The 21,696-nt window shown below is 42.6% G+C and overlaps 1 protein-coding gene and 1 long non-coding RNA gene across 2 annotated transcripts in view; both read left to right on the plus strand.

Annotated features, from left to right (window-relative positions):
• The window catches only part of LOC124602690 (serine/threonine-protein kinase 3), a 362,931-nt gene that overhangs the window by 42,197 nt on the left and 299,038 nt on the right, over window positions 1-21,696 (plus strand). The gene's annotated exons all lie outside the window — the stretch shown is intronic.
• The window catches only part of LOC124602716, a 31,745-nt gene continuing 31,157 nt past the window's right edge, over window positions 21,109-21,696 (plus strand). The window contains exon 1 of the long non-coding RNA XR_006978589.1: window positions 21,109-21,167. This is a non-coding gene — a long non-coding RNA (uncharacterized LOC124602716). The remainder of the gene's footprint in view (window positions 21,168-21,696) is intronic.

The following is a 21,696-nucleotide window of genomic DNA, read 5'->3' on the forward strand; positions in this document are numbered from 1 at the left end:
AGATTGTCTTTAACGATTAGCTATTTTTCCTATGACAAATGATAAACGTTTTTCAGATGAAAGCGGTGACAAGCTTATACAAATAATCCATTTGTAAAGTCTTCCGAGGGCTTCGCAGATGCATTGTTATCAGGCCATAAACACGCATAAAAACAAGCCAACGTTACAATTCCATCTTCACAGTTCAGTTTCAGAGGAGAACTGTAAGCAAAATAAGAAATGCACATGTTGTAGTTTTTAGGAGTAAAATACAAAAACAACCTCGAACTTTTGTAACATTTTAGAGAAATAAAACGAGACCCACTGAAGACACATATGCCTCCAAACATGTTTGAGTGCAGAATAATAATAAAAAGAAATTGAGTATATTTTACGGAGGGTGGAGTTTTAAAACACGTCAGTTTTATCTAAAGTGCTTTACTGCAGCATTATCTCGTCATTCAATATATGGGCCTTAAACCATGTAATGAGTGTAACAGGAAACGGCTGCGAGAGGCTGCGTGTAGAAATACTTCCACTTTATATTTTTGTTATCGGACAGCTAAAGACCCACTGAAATTAGCGGTGTTCCAAAAGTCCTGTGAACATCATGTGCGAATAAATATTTTAGACGTTTTCCTATTTTGTTAAAGTTGTTTGTATTCAGTCGTATTTTGCGGTTCCCAGCATATCATCTGCTGTATGTCTCACAGATCTGTGTGCAGCTGTAACTTGCGATCTCAGTCGCGCTCAGTTCATCGTTCCAGTCAGTCAGGCGTGTTTGCTGCACGGTTCGTGAATATATTGGTCGCAGCACTACAGATTAGCCCCACTGCTGTTCTACATATTTTACGCTGTGGAAATGCAGTAAAACTAAATTTAAACTTGTGCCGCTGGTTTTGCAGATCTGGTATCCGCACAGGATTTGGGTAAAAGAAACCTAGTTCACAAATCAGACAGTAAACACATGGCGGTTTTTAATTCAAACTGTGAGTTTCCCATTAGAGTTGCATAACACGACAAGAAGAGCACATTGCGGTAGAGGAGGCCATTTTCATTAACGAATTCTGTCAGCCAATAAGGGTTTGTCATGACTTACAGGGGGCTTTATGAAAAAATGGAGTTCAGGAAAAAAGTCGTCTTCTGCAGGATATTTAAAACACTGAGCACATGGATTCCGTTGCACTTACTAAATACATAAGTGTATAAACGCCAAAGGTCAAGTCTTGAGCAATATTGTGCAGTGTGGCAGCATTGCATTTGTATATCAAAGCACTGGCCGAGCGAAAATCGCGATACTTGTTTTATTTAGATCGTCGGCTGTCGGAATAACTGCTATCGACGATTCGTGCAATGTGTTTTTTGAGGCTGCTCGGAGCATCACCTCCTGGTACTCTGCGGCTCTTAAAGCTGAAGGGTCTTTAAGGCTTGTCAGCCGCAATGACGTTCGGGATGCATACGCGTGTCTGCTGCAAGCCTGGATTTTATCACAGTTTGACGGTGGTGGCGCAGAAACCAGGGATACAGGAGACGGGCAATATACACTGAGGCGACTAAAGTCGCAGGATAGCGATATGCACAAGATATAAAGGGGCAGTACATTGGCGGAGTTATCATTTGAACTCAGGCGATTCATTTGAAAAAATTTCCGACCAGATTATGGCCGCACGACAGAAATCAAGATACTTTAAACGCGGAATGATAGTTGAAGCTAGACGCAAGGACATTCCATTTCGGAAATCGTTAGGGAACTCAATATTCAGAGATCCACAGTGCCAAGAGAGTGTCGAGAACACCAAGTTTCAGGACTCCCTCTCACTGCGAACAACAGTGGCCGACGGCCTTCACTTAACGCCCGAGAGAAGCGGCTGCGTGAAATAACCTCAGACATCAATCTGGGGCGTACGACGAACGTATCCGTTAGGACAGTGCGATGAAATTTGGCGTTAATGGACTATGGCAGTAGACGACATACGCGAGTGTCTTAACTAACAGCATGACGTTGCCGGCAGCGCCTCTCCTGGGATCGTGAGCATATCGGTTGAATCTTAGATGACTGACAAACCGTGGCCGGTCAGGTGATTCCCGAATTTAGCTCGTATGAACTGAAGGTGGGGTTGGAGCGTGGCGCAGACCCCACGAAGCCACGGACTCATATTGTCATCAAGGCACTGGGCAATCAAGTGGTGGCTCCATAATGATGCGGGCTGTGTTTACATGTAGTAGATTCATTACTCTGGTCCAGCTCAAACACTCGTTGACTGGAAACTGTTATGTTAGGCTGCTTGGAGACCATTTGCAGCCATTCGTGGACTTCCATGTTCTCAAACAACGATGGAATTTTTATGGAAGACAATGCACCGTGTCAACGGGCCACAATGGCTCCAATTGATTCGAAGAACATTCTGGGCAATTCGAGTGAATGATTTGACAATCCAGATCGACCGACATGATTCGTGCCCAACATCCTGCAGAGGCAACACTTTCGCAGTTACAGACGGCTGCAGAAGGCATGTCACGTTGAGTTGCAGGCAAGAGGAGGCCCGATATGATGGTTGGGTGTTTCCCATGACTTTCGCCACCTCAGTGTATTTGGGTGACAATTACCTGGGTCACTTTCTGCCTTTTATTTAAAGATAGGTATCTGAAGCACTTAATCAGGAAAACGTGGAACCGATTTTCTTAAGATGTGTATGCCAAATGTTGTGAATGGGAGCATTTAGTAAATATAAATAATGATGACAGTAACACATTAATTGCTGAAGACGACTCGCTCTTGAATTGATGATGCTGGAAGACTGGAGGGCTGGTGATTTATGAGATTATTAAAAGAAAAATTTGTGGATGAACAGCAATGTCTGAACTGACAAACTGATGGAATGCTGAATGAATGCGGACGTCTTTCCTTACGTTTATCTTGGAACTGCATATTTATGTGAATAATATATAGTTCGTGTGTTGTAGCGATATGAAGGCAATAGAAGTTCACTGGCTCCTAAGGCGAGAATCGTATATTGATCCAAATTGTATTTTTGGCAACATTACACATTACCCTGGAGAGCATTAACCTCCCGCAAAAAGCACACACAAATTTCTTCGTAAATGTTTGTATTGATTCTGCAGTTCAATGAAATAAAATTCGTTAGCTATTTTATAAGCAGCCAGCACAGCTTGTAACCAATATTACGTCAACCAAGCAGTGCTCCATGACACATATGTTTCATTCTTTGTTAAGTTGTGCTGCACGTTTCCTCCATCGAAACACCTGTTTTTTGTTTATATTCAGTTGCTTGGTTAAATAACTGTAAATGAATTCGAAAACATAAATTGTGTACTTTGTAGAAGACGCAAAATTTAATCTGAAAATGCACGATTAGCAACATGGCTGATACATCAATGTGTAATTGTTGTTTCTTCGTTGCAGAGCCGGTATATATTGTCATCAAATTTAAGATTATTCTGTGCTGCATATGTTGCTGAATCACAGCCTGCTAAAATGTCTTGCGAATTTGTTTCTTTTACTCATAAATCACATGCATTGTTATCTCAAGTAATACGAAGCGTCTCAAGCTATTACGTGTAGGCCACCCTAGAGATGTAAATGCTTGGCAACGAGGGCTGCGGTGTTCTTTGTTTGTCGGAGGGAAACGGATGAAGCTACTCGTATATCCACAGAAAACGAAAAAAAAATGTGCTCACCGTATTTTTATCATCACTAGAGAAAAAATGTAAAAGAACAAGAAATGAAGTTCCTGTTGTCATAGTGGTCCCATTTCAGAAGGCATCGCCTTCTTCCAGGCACTTCCTGAGGCGATAAAAAATGGTTCAAATGGCTCTGAGCACTATGGGACTCTACTGCTGAGGTCATTAGTCCCCTAGAACTTAGAACTAGTTAAACGTAACTAACCTAAGGACATCACAAACATCCATGCCCGAGGCAGGATTCGAACCTGCGACCGTAGCGGTCTTGCGGTTCCAGGCTGCAGCGCCTTTAACCGCACGGCCACTTCGGCCGGCCCTGAGGCGATAGATGTTTTCTCTTGTCGACACCGTTGATACCTGCTCCTAGATTTTGTCGTTCAGTTATATCTTTTAAGCGCAATTCTGGATACTCGTCCATCATCTGTGGCTAATAGCATTCAGTTTCGGCTTTCCCTACTTCAGTCGAGTAACTTCCACGAAAGTAATTGCAAAGGTAGGAGGTGCAATGGGTAAGACTGTTGACTAGCATTGTAGAGGAGTGGAGTAAAAATTACCTACCGGCCATACAGATTATATTTTCCGCGGCCTTTCGAAATTCGTGAAAGAAATTGACGGGAAGGTTCATTTGAAAAGGACTGTCTCCCGTCCTCCGTCAGTCCTGTTGTCAGCTGTCTCTCTTAATGAAAGTTAAAATTACAGTTTAAAGCGCAAGAGTGTAATTGCTTACAAAATAAATATTGATACCGTTCGGAACATGGACAGGCAAGTTTCTAGCTTCAGTCTGCGTTACGAGACTTCCTCTATGTTTTTTAGCTTAGGAGTGGCCCTATTTGCGTTCCTTTTTTTATGACTGATGTACCGGGTGTAGTCCGCGCTTTTTCAAAAACCTGTGCTCTTTGGTAACTCCCGCTTCTGGTGAGTAACGAGTGTTTCCCCACCGTCGCAAAGTATGCATACTTAGTGCATTCAAATAATACTTGATTAAATTCATAATAAGGTTATTTTTTCCCCACAATGCGTAGATGTGGAATAGAGTCTGTGACAAGTATGGCAGAGCATTCCTATCTTCATTAACTTGAAGTTTATTTTAAATTTCTGCCGTGGCGTAGGAAAAATTTGACGCGTTCTCTCGCTCAAGGATAACATTCCACACTGCATTTACCGTTGTCCCGAAAGATGCTTTTATCATCTCAGACTTAATGGCTACTTGCTGCAGAGTATTCGTGTAAATTGAAGATTTCTCATGTCTGACCAATAATTCACGGTTATAATTCACAGCTTCAGGACCAAAGAAGATGCACTATGTGATCAAAAGTATCCGGACACCCCCAAAAACATACGTTTTTCATATTAGGTGCATTGTGCTGCCACCTACTGCCAGGTACTCCATATCAGCGACCTCACTAGTCATTAGACATCGTGAGAGAGAGGAATGGGGCGCTCCGCGAAACTCACGCACTTCGAACGTAGTCAGTTGGTTGGGTGTCAATTGTGTTACACGTCTGTAAGCGAGATTTCCATACTCCTAAACACCCCCCTAGGTCCACTGTTTCCGATTTGATAGTGAATTTGAAACGTGAAGGGACACGGACAGCACGAAAGCGTACTGGCCGACCTCGTCTGTTGACTGACAGAGACCGCCGACACTTGAAGAGGGTCGTAATGTGTAACACTCAGACATCTATCCAGACCATCACACAGAATTCCAAACTGCATCAGGACCAACTGCAAGTACTATGCCAGTTAGGTGGGAGGTAAGAAAACTTTAATTTCATGGTCGAGCGGCTGTTCATAAGCCACACAGCACGCCGCTAAATGCCAAACGACGCCTCGCTTCATGTAAGGAGCGTAAACATTGGACGATTGAACAGTGGAAAAACGTTGTGTGGAGTGACGAATCACAGTACACAATGTGGCGATCTGATGGCAGCGTGTGGGTATGGCGAATGCCCGGTGAACGTCATCTGCCACCGTGTGTAGTGCCAACAGTAAAATTCGGAAGCGGTGGTGTTATGTTGTGGTCGTGTGTTGTTTTTTTGCATGCCACTATCACAGCACAGGTCTACATTGATGTGTTAAGCACCTCTTTGCTTCCCATTGTTGAAGAGCAATTCGAGGATGGAGATTGCATCTTTCAACACGATCGGGCACCTGTTCATAATGGACGGCTATGGCGGAGTGGTTACACGGCAATAATATCCCTATAATGGACTGGCCTGCACAAAGTCCTGACCCGAATCCTATAGGACACCTTTGGAATGATTTGGAACGCCGACTTCGTTCCAGGCCTCACCGACCGACATCGATTCCTCTCCTCAGCGCAGCGCTCCGTCAAGAATGGGCTGCCATTCCCCAAGAAACCTTCCACTACCTAATTGAACGTATGCCTACGAGAGTGGAACGTGCCATCAAGGCTAAGGGTGGGCCTAAACACCATATTGAATTCCAGGATTACCGATGGAGGGCGCCACGAACTTGTAAATCATTTTCAGGCAGGTCTCCGCATACTTTTGATCACATAGTGCAGCCCCATAATTATGACTATCTCGTCTAAATAAGTTTCAAGAGTTTCTGTATTTCTTAAAACGAAGTTTGTGTCTTTCTGCTCAAAGCTATGGTATGTGTCACAATGTAGTGGGTGAGCCTACATGCTAGAGCGATAGAGAGCGACAACCTCCTTGTGACACATTATATCGTATTAAACTAAAGAGATCAACACATTAGTGATTGGACCTCCGTATATCCATCTACCGACAGATCAGGGAACTTTCGCAAGACGTGTCACTTCCAAGTAACATAGCTCGATAAAACTTGGACCGCACATAGAACGAACAGCTACAGTATTGTTGAGAACGTAAATAAAAGAACTACTGAGTGAGACGAATAGAAATGACACTTTTATTCAAAGACAGTGAGTATACTCAAATCACCCCGATTTATCATGATTCCTTGGACTTTGCAAAAGGCAGCACATGGTTGTTGATAGGGTGTGTGGTCACCACGGACACGAGTGCCTGCTCTGCAACGTGCTCCCATGCTGACCACATGATTGACAAGGAGTTCTTATGGTAGAGAGTTCCATTCCTCCACATGTGGACGTGCTGAAATATACGTTTCCTCGGCGTATCCCACACGTGGTCGATGGGATTTAAGTCGGGGAACGCCGACTATCCAAGAGCTCCACCACCTGCGCTGTTGGATGCGGTCGCGCACTGTCATCCATGACAGGGTCGAATGCACTCTCGAAAAGACGCACCTGGGGAAGTAGTACAGTGTTACAGCAACGTTCACCTGTGTACAATGATTTGCAGGGCAGTACGTCCATGCTACAACATGCCTCCGCACACTATAACACATGGAGCGCCAAAACGAACATGTTCGACAATGTTCCTTCTCGAATTACTTGTTCGCGCCTCTGGCCTTATGTGAGGGTACGTTGAGAATCACTACACAGACTGATACCAGAAAACATTACGCATCTCACAGAGAGTGCAAAAAAGTCGGTGCCCACTAAGATGAACCTCTTTGCTGCCGCTGTTCATGCCATAAGCGCGGAATGTATTGGGACGACTACATAAAGATTTTAGATAGCAGTAGAAATAAGGTCTCCCCGCATCAAACTTAGCCTGGTTCCTGAAACTGTCAGTGGGACTCGTGCGTCATTTCGTCATCTGTTCAAATGAATAAAAATTTGGGCTGCCTGTCATTCCTTTCTGACATAGGGTTTGGTGGTAGAAGAGAGAAGCTGAGCAAGAGAAAGTAGACTGTATTTTCTGAGGCGTAGTAAGAGGGACAGCCAAGAATTAAAGAGACAAACTTATCTAGAAAACACTGTATGTTTGCTAAACGGGACTTTTACTACTTCTCTACATAAACCCCGCCAATATTAATACACCTGTCCCATTGACGAAATAGTCTTTTTATACCTTATGCAAAGAAACCTTTGTCTTCTAAACTTGAGCCACTTTCCCACAGTCTACAACCTCTGCGTTGCTGCTGAAACTTTGTCCATCTAATGCCCCCTTGAGAGGACAAAGCCATTGAAATTCCGAGGGAACCAAAAGTGGAATGTAGGGAGTATGAGACACGATTGTCCTAACCCATTTTAAATGGGTTCTTGGGTCAGCTGTCCGATGTGAGGGCGAGCATTGTCGTGTAGTAAACTACGCCTTTTTTTCTCTCATTGCTGGCTTTATTTAGTTCATCGGCATGTCTTAAGTAGCAGGCACTGTTTGTTGTACCCTGATATTTCAACTAATCATAAAAGACGGAACCTTGGGCTTCCCAAAAATGGTCAAAATGATTTTACCCTGATGATTACGTTCTGAATTTCTTTCGGACAGATGAGTTGGCGTGCTTCCATTCCATACTCTGACTTTTAGACTGGTTAAAAATGGTGAACTCAAGTGTAATCGCACGTTAAAATCTTGTTTATAAGAGTGTTATCTTCTCTTCCATAGTGCTCCTTCATGTCTGTACACAGTTCATTTCCTTGTGTTGTTGCGTTAATTCTTTCGGGACGCACCTTGCACTTACTTTGCTGTACTTCGGCTTGCTATTGGTAACGTTATGAACTGTGACAAAATTTATTGCAACTGTTTTTGCTACATACTGGGGTGACAAAAGTCGTGGAGTACCTCGTAATATCTTGTCGGACCTCCTTTTGCCCTGCATAGTGCAGCAACTCAACATGGCATGGACTCAACAAGTCGTTGGAAGTCCGATGCAGAAATATTCAGCCATGCTGCCTCTATGGCCGTCCATAATTGCGAAAGTTTTGCCGGTGCAGTATGTTGTGGACGGATTGGCCTCTCGATTATGTGCCACAAATGTTCGATGGGATTCATGTAGGGCGTATTGAGTTGCCAAATCATTCGCTCGAATTGTCCAGAATGTTCTTCATATCAATAGCGAATAGTTGCGATCCGGTGACAGACGTCGTTGTTTTGGAATACGAAGTCCATGAATGGCTGCAAATGGTCTCCAAGTAGTCGAGCATAACCAGTCAATGATCGCTTTCGTTGGAGCAGAGCATCCTGTGCATTCCTTAAACACAGCCCACACCATGGTGGAGTCACGACCAGCTTACCCAGTGCCTTGATGACAATTTGGGTCGATGACTTTGTGGGGTCTCCGCCACACTCGAACCCAATTAAGATTGGGACTCACCTGAACAGGCCACTGTTTTCCAGTCGTCCAGGGTCCAACCGGTACGGTCATGAGCGCAGATGAGGCGTTGCAGGCGATGTGCAGTTGCAAATGCGATCGCGTCGGTAATCTGTTGCCACAGCCCATTAACGCCAAATATTGCCGCACTGTCCTAAGGGGTAAGTTCGTCGTACATAGATTTTTGCGGTTATTTCACGCAGTGTTGCTTGTCTGTTAGCACTGACAACTCTACACAAACGCTGCTGCTCCTATTCGCTAAATGAAGGCCATCGGCCACTGTGTTGTTCGCGGTGAGAAGTAATGACTGAAACTTGGTATCTCGGCACACCCTTCCCTAGCGATTTCCAAAATGGAATGTCCCATGCGTCCATCTCCAAATATCATTCCGCGTTCGAAATCTGTTCATTTCCGTCTTGCGGCCATAATCTGGTCGGAAACCTTTTCACATGAATCACAAATGACTGCTCCACCAGTGCACTTCCCTTTCATACCTTGAGTATGCGATACTACATCCATTAGTGTATGTGCGTATCATTATGCCAAGCGTTTTGTCAATGGAGTGTACAAAAACGATACATATTCTTGTTCAGGAAGGACTGAGGTATAAATTAACACAATTTTTTTTAAATGTGCAATTTCGATAGATTTTTCACTTCACGGTTTCCTTAATTGCATGCAATATTGATTAAACAGTTTTTATCGGTCAGCTGTTCCCATCCCTGTGATGTCAACCTAAAGTTGTGAAAGTATGAAACTATATTTCCACGTCGATTTCTCTTTAATTGTTGAATGTCCGTCGTACTATCACCATATGGTGTCAGACGTAGGGGAAGGCGTAGAACGAACGTGCGACGAGTGGGCGCCGGTATGTGGCAGAAGAAGGGCGCGGGCGTCTGGCCGAGACGGCTGGCGCTTGATTTACTGCCGTCCCGAGCAGCGCTGTAACAAGTGGCTGGCTGGCTCGCCTCGCGGCGCGTCGCTGCTGACGCCGCACGCGTCGCTGCCGCGTCCTTGCGTGTCTTGGCTCGCTACGGGCGCGCTGCGCGAGGTGCCGGCTGGCCTGAAGTCGGCTACTTCCCATGTCAGGGGGCGGGGGTGGTCTATAAGTTTTTACGCTGTACAATTCCCTCTAGTAGCGTGTAAGTCATTCCCTGACGCCTCTTCAGTGTTCCCCATACATACACCTATCCTCGCCGATTCTGCGGAGAACCTCCTCATTCCTTACCTTATCAGTCCACCTAATTTTTCAACATTCTTCTGTAATACCACATCTCAAATACTTCGATTCTGCTCTGTTCCTGTTTTCCCATAGTGCGTGATTCACTACCATACAATGCTGTAATCCAAACGCACGTTCTCCGAAATTTGTTCTTCAAAGTAAAACCTCGGTTTGATACTAGTAGACTTCTTGTGATCAGGAATAACGTCTTTGTTTGTGCTAGTCTGCTTTTTTATGTCTTCCTCACATCGTCCATGATCCGTTACTTTGCTTCCAAGGAAGCATAGTTCCTTAACTTAATGTACTTCGTGATCATCAATTCTGGTGCTAAGTTTGTCTCGGTTCTCATTTCTGCTGCTTCTCAGTACTTTCGTCTTTCTCAGATTTATTCTCAATTCATATTCTGTAATCATTAGACGGTTAATTCCATTCGACACATTCTGTAATTCTTTTTCATATTTACTGAGTACAGAAAGTCACCAACGAATCTTATCATTGGTGACCTTTTACCACGAATTTTAATCGCACTCGCTAACCTTTCTTTTATTTCCGTCATTGCTTCTTCGAAATGTAGATTGAACAGTAGAGGCGAAACACTGTATCCCTACCTTACATCCTTTTTAATCCAAGCAGTTCGTTCTAGTTCTTCCAGTGTTGTTATTTCCGGTTGGTTCTTGTACTTGGTGCATATCACCCATCATTCCCTGTAGCTTTCTCCTGTTCTCAGAAGTTCGAACGTCTTGCACCATTTTGTATTGTCGAACGCATTTTTTAGGTCGACATATCCTATAAGCTTGTCTTGATTTTTTTTTTTTTAAACTCAGTTTATTGGCTTTCGGTTCGTGCTCTGTCAGCCATCTCAGTAATGGAAAGACTATAGGACAGTGTATTGGAGACGATTTTTCTCTCAGTTACGACGATACGTATGTAAGGACAACGCAACACCCAGTCCCCGATCGGAGGAAGTCTCTGACCCTGCCTGGAATCGAACCAGGGGGCCTACGGTAGCTGTCTGCCACACTGACCTCACAGATATCGAGGCGGTCTTGATTTTTCTTCATTCTTGCTTCCATAACTAAGCACAACGTCATAACTGCTTCTCTGATGCCGTTACCTTTCGTAAAGCCAAAATGGTCGTCATCTAACAACACATGCTGATTTTTGTTGTCCATTGTTAGCAACATGGATTCATCAGCTTTTAAGCTGATCGCTCTTACCTACTCAGGGTGTTCAAAAATTTAGTGCCCAAACTGACCAGATGTGACGACAGAAACAACAACAACAACAAATATAATTCGTGAAATTGATGTCGGTAATGCATATTCAGTGAGCACTGAACGACTGTAAGGACGCACGTAACAAATGGGACGAACTGTACGAGGGTCACTCCAAGAGAAATGCACATTGTTTTTTTTTTTTAATCATCCCATTTATTTTCCATACCTCATTTATTTTTACAGTATGTTGACACATTCTTGAAGGATAAAATGTCATTTTTTCCTCACAGATTCCTTCTCTTCAGCTGCTTTGCACTACTGTGCAACCAAGGTCTCTTTATCTGCACGGTAGGAGACTGTGTCAGCACGTCTGAGCGACTGTTTATCAGCCACAATGGAGGCCTCATCTCCAAATCGTTACAGAAGGAATTCCTTCAGTCTACCGGCGTCGTAATCACACGGTGCCAGAACAGGACTGTGGGGTGGGCATTTCAGTGTTGTCCACCCAAGCTTTGTGATCTCGGTGGTGGTCTTCTGACTTGTGGCCGGATATTATCATGCAACAGCAAAACATCGTGTTTTTGTCAGTGTTGCCGAACGCGACACTTGAGAGGTTAGTTATTTAAGCATTACCACATCCGTGTCAGAATTGGCACTGTTTCCGTGTGGCATAATGTCCACAAGCACATCCTGAATCTAAAAACACTGTAGCATTCACTTATCTTGTTGAAGGAGCCGTTTGGACTTTCTTCTTTAGCGATTTCGCATAGTGCCATTCCATCGATCACCGTTTCGTTTCCAGTTCAGAATGGTGCAACATGGTTTCTTGTCCTTTTACTGTTCTTGCTACGAAGTTATCTCCAGAATTCTTGCACTGTTCCAAAACTTTTCTGCATACTGTATTCAGAGTGTCTTCGTGGGCATTCCTCAACATTTTCGAAATCCTCCAGGCGCATACCTTTTTGAACTCCAATCCTCTCAGTATTCTGAACACACCAATTCCTTCTTTTCCAACTTGGATTGACAGCTCTTTCAGTGTAAAGCGTTTGTCAGCCAGTGAATACGCTGCACCCTGTCAGGAATCTGTGCAGTGGTCGGTCTGCCGCTGCGCGTGAGGTCCCGGACATTGGAGTACGCACTGCCTCCAGATACAGTTACTAACTGTACTGCTGTCAATAGCGCCGTCCCCATATACCTTCTTCAGTCTCTTGCTACGACAGCACGTTTGGTGTATCATGAAGAGGTTCAATTAAATTTGAGTCCAAGCGGGAGGAATGTTTCTACGATCACCGCGAATAGCAAAGATGTAAAACAAAAGTTGGTTTTTCCAAAACAATGCATAGCATTTCTTTCCGAGTGTCCGCCGTACCTTCTTCAAACATCTGTGCACCAAAGAGTGGAGCTGTGTCGTCCTTACCTTCGCAAAGGGGCAGTAAACAACTTCTAGCTCAGTAATGCCTGCTTGACGGCCGCAGTGCATAACGCGAAGTGCTATATTTGGCCTGCAAGGTGCCCGGACCCTACCCTGTTAGTCTTTCTGTGGGGCCAAATGATAACCGAAATGTATTCTACCCCTGTGAACTAAGAGGAGGAATTAGTTGCAAGACTTCTAGGAGTCTTCTTCGAATGCAAGCTCTCCACATTTACCCAACAAGTTTTCACGGGAAGTACACAGTCTTTCTTGCAAGGATTCCCATTTAAGTTTCCTAAGAATATATGTTAGTTTCGTATGTACTGTACTGTCCGGTCACAATCTTTGCGGCAAGTATCTGTAGCTATGTATTTGATGTCCGTTGTCGTACCTAGTTGTTGACCCGAAACAGTGGAACAATACTCTTAGAATTTGGTCGCGGCATCGTCTTTCCCTTCCCTAATGCTTATGCTGCGTTATCGCCATATGTCATATTGCTTCTTAGGATCAATCCAAAATACTTAAACGATAGTCAGTAATTTTTTGCAAGTCTTCGTCTCGTGACGCACAACGCCTCACCCTTAGCGCCTGCTATTGGAGTTTGCATGTCCGTAAGGCTCTCGCTCTCGATTAAACGGTTCCGTGGCTAAAAGCGCCGCTCTTCCTTGGATGTTTTCTCTCTCGTCTATTAATCCAACACGATAAGGCTCCCTGTCTCAAGATCACTACTCAGTAATCTGTCGAACTAGCGTTTTGTTAGCCATTTATTCCGTGGATGAACTAAATTCCCGTAAGATTGTTCCAACAAATCCCTGAGTAAATAAATCCGCTAATTTCTGACATTAACCCCCTCAGCTTTCTGTCCGATTATTCTCTCAGTTTTTCCTTGTAAATTTTCAATCTCTGATTTTAAATTCTGTTCTATGGCCACAATGATATTCTGAATACCATACATTTGACTTTCCGTGTAATTCCCTTCTTTTTCCATTTGATGATCCTTCCATTTCCCCCAATTTCCAAAGATAATGCCTTCATAGAATGTATGAATATTACTAATGGATACGTTGCTTTGCACCTTTTTTCTTGACTTGGGACTGCTCGGCTCCTCCGATTCTAACAATACATGCTTATGACAACTCTGAAAGACAAGATATATTCACATTGTTGACGGCGGTACTTCTGTGTTCCGTCATCTTGGCTGGTTCCGCAGTGTGTAAGCGCTGCTGATCAGATGGTGGAGGCGGCGGCAACTGCTGAGCTGCTGCATCCAGTTTGCCGTCCGCACTTTTCCATGTCGCTCGCTCCCGCTAACCCACGCAGAACCTGCCTACTGCTGTTCGCTATGCAACTGCTGCACAATTTACTACGGCTCGTACCCCACCATGCTAAACATCTTTGCTGACTTCGACTTTCACGATCGTTGCTGCACTGTGGGATAACCTAATTCCTAATCCCCATATGCGAGCTAACCACTGTCTTCTCTAATTACACAGAAATATTTTTAAATGTGCAATAGAGCTTAACTGCGGTTCGGGCCAGTGAATGACCCTGACGACAAAGTATATTTGTAAGGGCTGGTGGTTTAAACCCTAATAACAGCATCGTCCGTCTAACATAGTTTTTACCAGTCGAGCTTCGATTACAAACACGAAGTCCGGCAGTGATTGGAAAATATAAACAAAATAAACAACAGGTTGAATACAAATACGATCCAACGGTCGCAATAAATAAATAGGTTAATAAATAACTAGTGGACACAGTGCCAATTTAATCAAATTGTTAATGATAGCGTATGGATTCCCACACTAAAATTCAAAGAAATAAAGTATTAGCTAAGTGCAGTTAAGTTTGCATAATTAAGCTTTGGCAGATTCCTCAGTTAAATTATCACCGCGAAAGCAGTATTAAAAACTAAGTTCCCGCTACGCAGTAATTTAAAAGTTCAACTGTGATGCTGCTTTATTGCTTATAAAAGTTAATCACGAATATATCTTTCATGCAATGGTGGTCTTTCAGTCGCGAAAATTTACACTTGAAAGTCACATAAGTGTCTGATTTCCCGATGCTGCCCAAAATTCTGTCACCCATGAAATTTCGAAGTGCTGTCTAGCCGCCCAGGCCGGCTGTTGTGGCCGAGCGGTTCTAGGCGCTTCAGTTCGGAACCGCGCTGCTGCTACGTCGCAGGTTCGAATCATGCCTCGGGCATGGATGTATGTGATATCCTTAGGTTTGTTAGGTTTAAGTAGTTCTAAGTCTAGGGGACTGATGACCTCAGATGTTAAGTCCCATAGTGCTTAGAGCCATTTGAACCATTTTGAATATAGTCGCCCATAAGCTAAGGTTCAACGCCTGCCGTAAGTGAGCAGACCTGGTATAACCTACCAACCGCTCCAACACAAGATACTCAGCTGCGTCCGAACACCACCTGTTTGTAATCTCGTGGACCCAAACCACATTAATCATGTTCACAACTGTTACTGGTTTAAGTTAAAATTGACCTTCGTTGAAATTTGCATGCTTTTTCGTGATTCGGTACATAACTGGAAGGAGCGCCTCACTACACTAGTTGCTTTCCAGTCGTATAAATCAGTATCACGTAAATAATGTGTGAAATACGGAAAAAATTGAAATAGTGCCATAGTGCACAACTGTTTTAAGTAATATAAGTAAATATTATTCCGCAAATAAGTATTACATCCATGTCAGAACAGAGCGAATTTTCTTCTTTTAAGTATGTTGTTGGTGTCTATGCAGCACTCATCAAATTGAAACTGCGGCTGATTTAGTTAGTCCTTTTTCGATCAGACTGAATATTAGATAATTAAAAAAGAAAATAGGTTACATATGTAGAAACAGATATACTTAGGTAAAGTGTAAGGAACATCACACACATGCTGTCTCCGTAAAAAGTTAAATTGGTTCATTTAGTAGAATAGTTTTATTATTTGCGAATAAGCTCGTTAGGACTAGCCAAGTACTTAAGAGGTGGGCATTTGCCTTCCTTGTACCCATATTTATTTCATTTTCTTCCTCTGGGCTTCCTTTCTGTCTGTAGACCTTGTTGTTCCAATCTTCTTCTCTGGTTTCTTCTGTTGGTCAGCCATTTGTGAATTTTGCACCCAAAGATTTCACGATGATCTAGTAGTAACTGCTGCCAATGTCAGATCAGACTTGATCTCGCCAACCCGTTTTATCGTGCCCTTTTGGTCTTTGCCTCTTGTCAAAAAAATCGTGTATTTGTTTTGTAAGCATATGTGGGTTCATTCTGTTAATAAGTCATAGAATCCTAACCTGCATTTTCTCTGTTGTCATTAAGAATATTTGTGTATTGTTAAATTTGATTGCTTGTGAGTCGGTACTGTTCGTCTAAAAGTTTTAGGCGTAGAATTTTTCATAAGATTGTGCATTCCTTACTCTGGATGTTTTCAGTGTCTGTTTTCCTATTAAAAAAAGCGTTTCTGGTGTAATGTTCCAGTTTGGTGTGCTTGAAGGTAAATTACTCGTTTCAGATATTTTGGCTAAGTTGATATGTAGTTTCCATCTTTTGGCATTTAATAATTTCGTTTGTTTTTGTTTAGATTCCATTTTCCTGAATGGCTTCCCCGAGATATTTGAATTGTGCAGCTCGTTTAATTTTGCGAATTTCATCTCCATGAATTAGATTTTCGTTGGTTGCAGATCATTTACTTTGTCTTTTGGAAAGATACCAGAAGACCGACTTTTTATGCAGTTTTTTTCAGGAGTTCATCCTGATTTTTGACTGATGAAATGCCACGAGTTAATATTTCTACACTGGAAATCTATAGATAACATGCCTCTGCCTAAAGTGATTGGTTAGTCAATTTTGAAGACTGTTTTGTGTTTGCTTAATCTTTGTATCACTTTTCTGAGGACACAGTTGAAAAGTAATAGACAGCCATCGCTTTTTCTTACTTCCGCTTTTATTTTGAAAAAGTCTGAGAGTTCTTTATTAAATTTGACCTTGGATTTCGTGTGTATTAGTGTTTGTTTTAAGATTTCAAGAATTTTCAGATCTAGGCCTTGGTCCTTTAATATTTGGAAGAGTGATTCGTGATCAAATTAGTGATAGGCCTTTTTTAATTCAAAATATGTACACACTAAATTTTTGGTACAGATTCCCTGTTGTCTTAAGGATTAACTTCAGGTTCAAGTTTAGCTCTGAACACGAACGACCAGGTCTGAATCCTGCCTAATATTTTCCAGTTTTTGGTTCAAGTTGTTTCTGTGCTGTATTGGCAAGACACTGAAATATACTTTCGTTTGTAACTGATATCAGTGTGAGTCTCCTATACTTATTTATGTATATTCTGTCTTTTTATTGTAACAGGTTATATATGCTATGTAGTCTTTTTATATGTGTGGCTATACCTTCTTCATTGGCGGTAATGGAGATTGATTAGCGCAATCTTGTTCTTGAGGTGGGAATTTTTGTGTTGGTTATGGGCAGTTAAGTAGTTCTTTGAAATATGTAGCAATTCGTTACAGTTTTCTTGATTTTTGAAGCTAATTGTTCTTTTTCTTTCGTGAAACAGACTTTGTGCTTGATATCCTATGTACTTAGTTTTGAAGTTCTTATAGAAATTTCGTGTGTTGACTCTTTTGAAGTCTCAATTTCAAGTAGTTGATATTTTTCGTACTACCTTGTGCTCTTTCTGGTTAATTTGGCACTCGGTTTCCCCACTATCAGTAATGTTTTGTATTTGTCTACTGTCTTATCGCTGATACAACTGCAGTATGCATCCTGTCGAGACTGAATTGCATACTCAATTCGTAATTCTATCAAGGGTGTTTCTTTCCTTCTCGTCAAAGGAATTAGGTTTGTGCTGTTTCGATCAGTTTGCTTTAGAGTTGTTGCCAATTATTTGACTGCTTTATCTCTATTTCTTCCGTGAGAGTTGGTTGGATCCTGCTAGTGTCAAAATTGGTGCTTTGGGTCTTCTATTTTGTGAACCTCTGAGGTTTAAACTTAGTTTTATTCTTGTCGGGTACTGGTCTGAGGCCGAACTGTGCTTCAGTTTCAATCACCTGCTGTCCTGTAGGATCGATCGTCGCTGATGGTGATTTTGTATTTGTTTTTACGATTGCAGGTATTACTTTATTTGTTGTTGCTATTATTTGGTGTGTGGTACTGAACAATGGTGGAATCAAGTTGTGAGTGGAAAAAATTCGGCAAGTTGTGAGTGAGTGGGAAACATTCGGCAAGTTATGAGTGGAAAAAATTCGACGTCCTTCTCGTGGCCTGGAATTCGCTTACAAGGTCAGTCGAGAGAAATGGTTTGCGTGTTGTGTGCCTACTTTTGAGACTGAAAAACTGGAAAAGCATCGCAGCTTGAAACTCTGGAAAAATTTGTGTTATTAAGCGGATTAACAATACAGATTCATTCATTGAGGTTGCGATTTATCACGTTTATGATTACTTTCACAGAAAGGAACATCCAACATGTAGCAAGTTATTGGTCACCGATAAGGAACCCAGGGTGATGACTCATCTGGAATTCTTATGGAACTACATTGCATCTGGAAGAAATCAGGGAAATCTCAATGTATCTCAGCGTAGAGGAAACTGAAGTCGTTGTTTTGAGATGCCCCCATCCCACTCCTCCGCTCAACATTAATTTACAAAATTTATCAGGGACTTCTTGTAACGCCATCTTACTCCCCACACCTGGGATTCTCAGGGAATTTTTTTTTAATATTTTGAGCAGCCACCTAAGAAACGTATTTTTCAGTACAGTCGCACATCTTTATTCTCAGTTTTGCGCAACCTAGAACTTAACTACGAACATTTCTGTGACCGTAAGCTGTTGATGGAGAGTAAGTACATAGCTGCATGGTGATGCCGATTTTTTTTAGGCAGATCAGTGGCATCATTGTCGACGAAGTGGCGCAGCTTGATGAAACGAACGTAAATTGTGGTCGCTTTCTCAAGCATGGCTGGACGCGCGATGCAACTAAAAACGTGTTTTCCTAGGGATGGGAACTTTGCGCCGCGCGAACAGGGTAGCGTGTTTTGCGTCGGCAGGGATGGGAAATGTAAGTACGTCGCGCATTTGTATTTCCACAAAACATTAAACCGCTGTTGTATTAAGTGTTCAGTCCACAAGTGCTGACTAAGAAGAATGTTCAAACAAAGTGTTGTTGCTTTAACCAAAGTGTTAGTATGTTTTACAGTACTGATGGATCGTGTGGGAGTTATACAAAGGCTAAGTAATGCAAATAAGTTTTATTTAAAGTTCATAGCCACTGGAGAACCATACCGGTCATTGACATTTGCGTACCGCATCTCTCCATCTGCCATATGACCGTTTCTATCACAAATATTGGTAGCCCTTCGGGGAAAAAAAAAATTGTGCCGGAATTTCTATCTTCCCCGGACCAAATAGACTGGGAAGGAGGAGCTAAGGACTCGTTGGGGTCTTTCTAACTGTGTAGCAGCCATTGATGGTAGCGTGTGAGATTGGTAGCGCGCGCAAATACTAGAAGTTTGTTCTTCAGCTACAGAGGATATTTTTCTATTGTGCTTCTTGCTATAATTGATGTCAGTTTCAAACTTCTGGCGGTTGATGTGGATTCGTGTGGTAAAGAAGGTTAAGCTAGAACATTCAGGAAGTCAAAATATGACTTCAGGTGGAAAATGAAACTATGTTTCCATCCCAACAATATATCCCAGGTTCAGGTATCTTGCTACCACATGTGATAACAGGTGATCAAGCCTTTAGGCTGAGCAAACATATCATTAAACCGTACTGCAAAAAGTATGTGTTGGAAAATGCAAGAAAACGAGCATACAGTAAGTGTCTGAGCAGAGCGAGGAGAGCTGCACTAAATGCTTTCGGAATAATGCGTGTCAGTCTCAGAATTTTCTTCATTCCCATGAATATAAAAACTGAAACTGCGAATTTCATAACTGATGTGTACTGCTGTTTACACAATCTACGCTGGGAGAACATTTATCTGTTAACCGAAGTGGCACTGATGGGTTGGAAACCACTGAGGAGATTTAAACGGATAATGATTCTTCCAGAAGGTAGTGGCGGTTTTGCTCTATCCCAGATATTTCAAGTGACAAGCCGATTCATACATTGCCTAAGTATTAGAACTTACGTTTGCTGTCACTGTTTTAAAAGTTGATTAGAGATACTTTATTTATTAACAAGTTACTACAGTTCAGTTCTTCCCGACACACTTCTATTCCTTACGTGTTTATCTTCGTCGTTTTTAGTATTTATAATGAATTACTTTAGGTATTGATAATAATGCTGTATTTTGAATTTGGTGAGAGTGCTATATTATTATGTGATAGAACATACCGTTATTAAAATGTATGATTGAAAATATTACAAGTTGGTATCATAAATGATGCTATTAAAACAACTAATAATGAATGAACAGATCAAGGACGAATTACAGTGTTTTGTTTTATCCATAAACAATTGTGCGTAAAAAATGAAATAATGTTACCATACACGTCTTGTTAAAAACGTTCGCTAATTGTGTCCAAATTGATCTTTCTTCACTATATTTTCTAAAATCTTCATTGATCATGTCCCACACACAGGTATGTACAGACACTGCCTTTGTTAACAGTTCATCATCTTCGGGAGTGAAATGGATTTGTAGCTTTTAGCTTGCTATATAGCCATTTTGCGCGCGAACTTTACTAGACTTACAATTGGTTCACCAGAACGCATTAAACTCGTGCAGAAACAGTTGGTCTCTATTTTATCCATTTTGGTTAGAGAAAACCGCAGCTGTTTTCATGAATTATGTCGCAGGAAATACTAGCCACAAGTGGCTGGTTGCACTATTTCCTACAGCCCAGCAGTTTATCTGTAACGCTTGACGTAAAGCGCTGGCGCACTACGCATTGTGCTGTGTCGTAAACGCGTTCACTGTTTTTACCTCTGTCGAGGGGAAGACATTACGTCCGCAATACGTACTACTCGGCGCAAAATTCCTGCTTCTAGGAAAACTCGGCTTAAAGGGACTACGGTAGTTCCTTCTGGCAAGGGGGCACACTTATTCTTCTGCACGCAAGCACGTCACAAGATTTTCTCGGAAACGTCTCCTGCTTTTTGAATCAAAGTTATACTAGTTCTCTGTAAATGTTATCTTTGACATTCCTAAACATACTTGCCCGCTCTGCTGAACATGATCTGACGCAGAGAGATATCGATCTGTGTGTTGTATGTACCCGCGTCGTTCCTACTACACAAACGTGCCCTTCGTAAATTTTTTGCCACAAGTCGTTTGTATTTCAGTCGCCAGCACGGGAGGGGCACCGAAGCCACACCGCCGGCTCATTACCGAGCACGCAGCCAGCAGCGCCTGAAGAACCGCCAGGACGCCGGCCTCCGGTTGGCTTTGTCCTTTCCCCAGCAGACGGCGTAGGAGAAAGCAACGCCTGGGCGGCTGCAGCGACAGAAGTTTATAAATACTGCCGCCTCCCGTAAGAGAGCACAGGCATGCCGGCCCGCGTCATTTAGTAGCGAGCGACCTGGGGGGCACCTCGGAACCAGCGGCGCGTTCGGAGAATGCCCCGACTGTCGGCAAGGGTCGGGTTGACACCCTCTCAGGGATTGATGGGAGGGAACGCTTCACGTATGTTTGGCTGGTTGAAGAGGGAGGAAGGGACCAAACTGCGCGGTCATTGGTCGCTTCACAAATTACGAAGGCTTTGATGTATAATATTTGTCAACCCGAAATTACCGTTTTCTGTTGGAGACCACTGACTGGGAAAGACAAGCTGTAGGAAGTTAAAACTACAGACATTTTTCTGTCACTTCATGTAGTTTTGTTGTTCTTACTATTGTAGTCAGTCTCGAATAACATACGGGAATGCATCCGATTGGAATGCATCCGGATGGAATGTTTTATGGCTGTATGAACCGTTTCAGTACTGGGCATTGCGGTAATTGCACCATGAATCAGGTCCATGAGGAAAAGGTGGTGTACTGGTTTTCCATCAGTTGACAGCC

This window comes from Schistocerca americana, chromosome 1 (genome assembly GCF_021461395.2).
Source record: "Schistocerca americana isolate TAMUIC-IGC-003095 chromosome 1, iqSchAmer2.1, whole genome shotgun sequence".
NCBI lineage: Eukaryota > Metazoa > Arthropoda > Insecta > Orthoptera > Acrididae > Schistocerca > Schistocerca americana.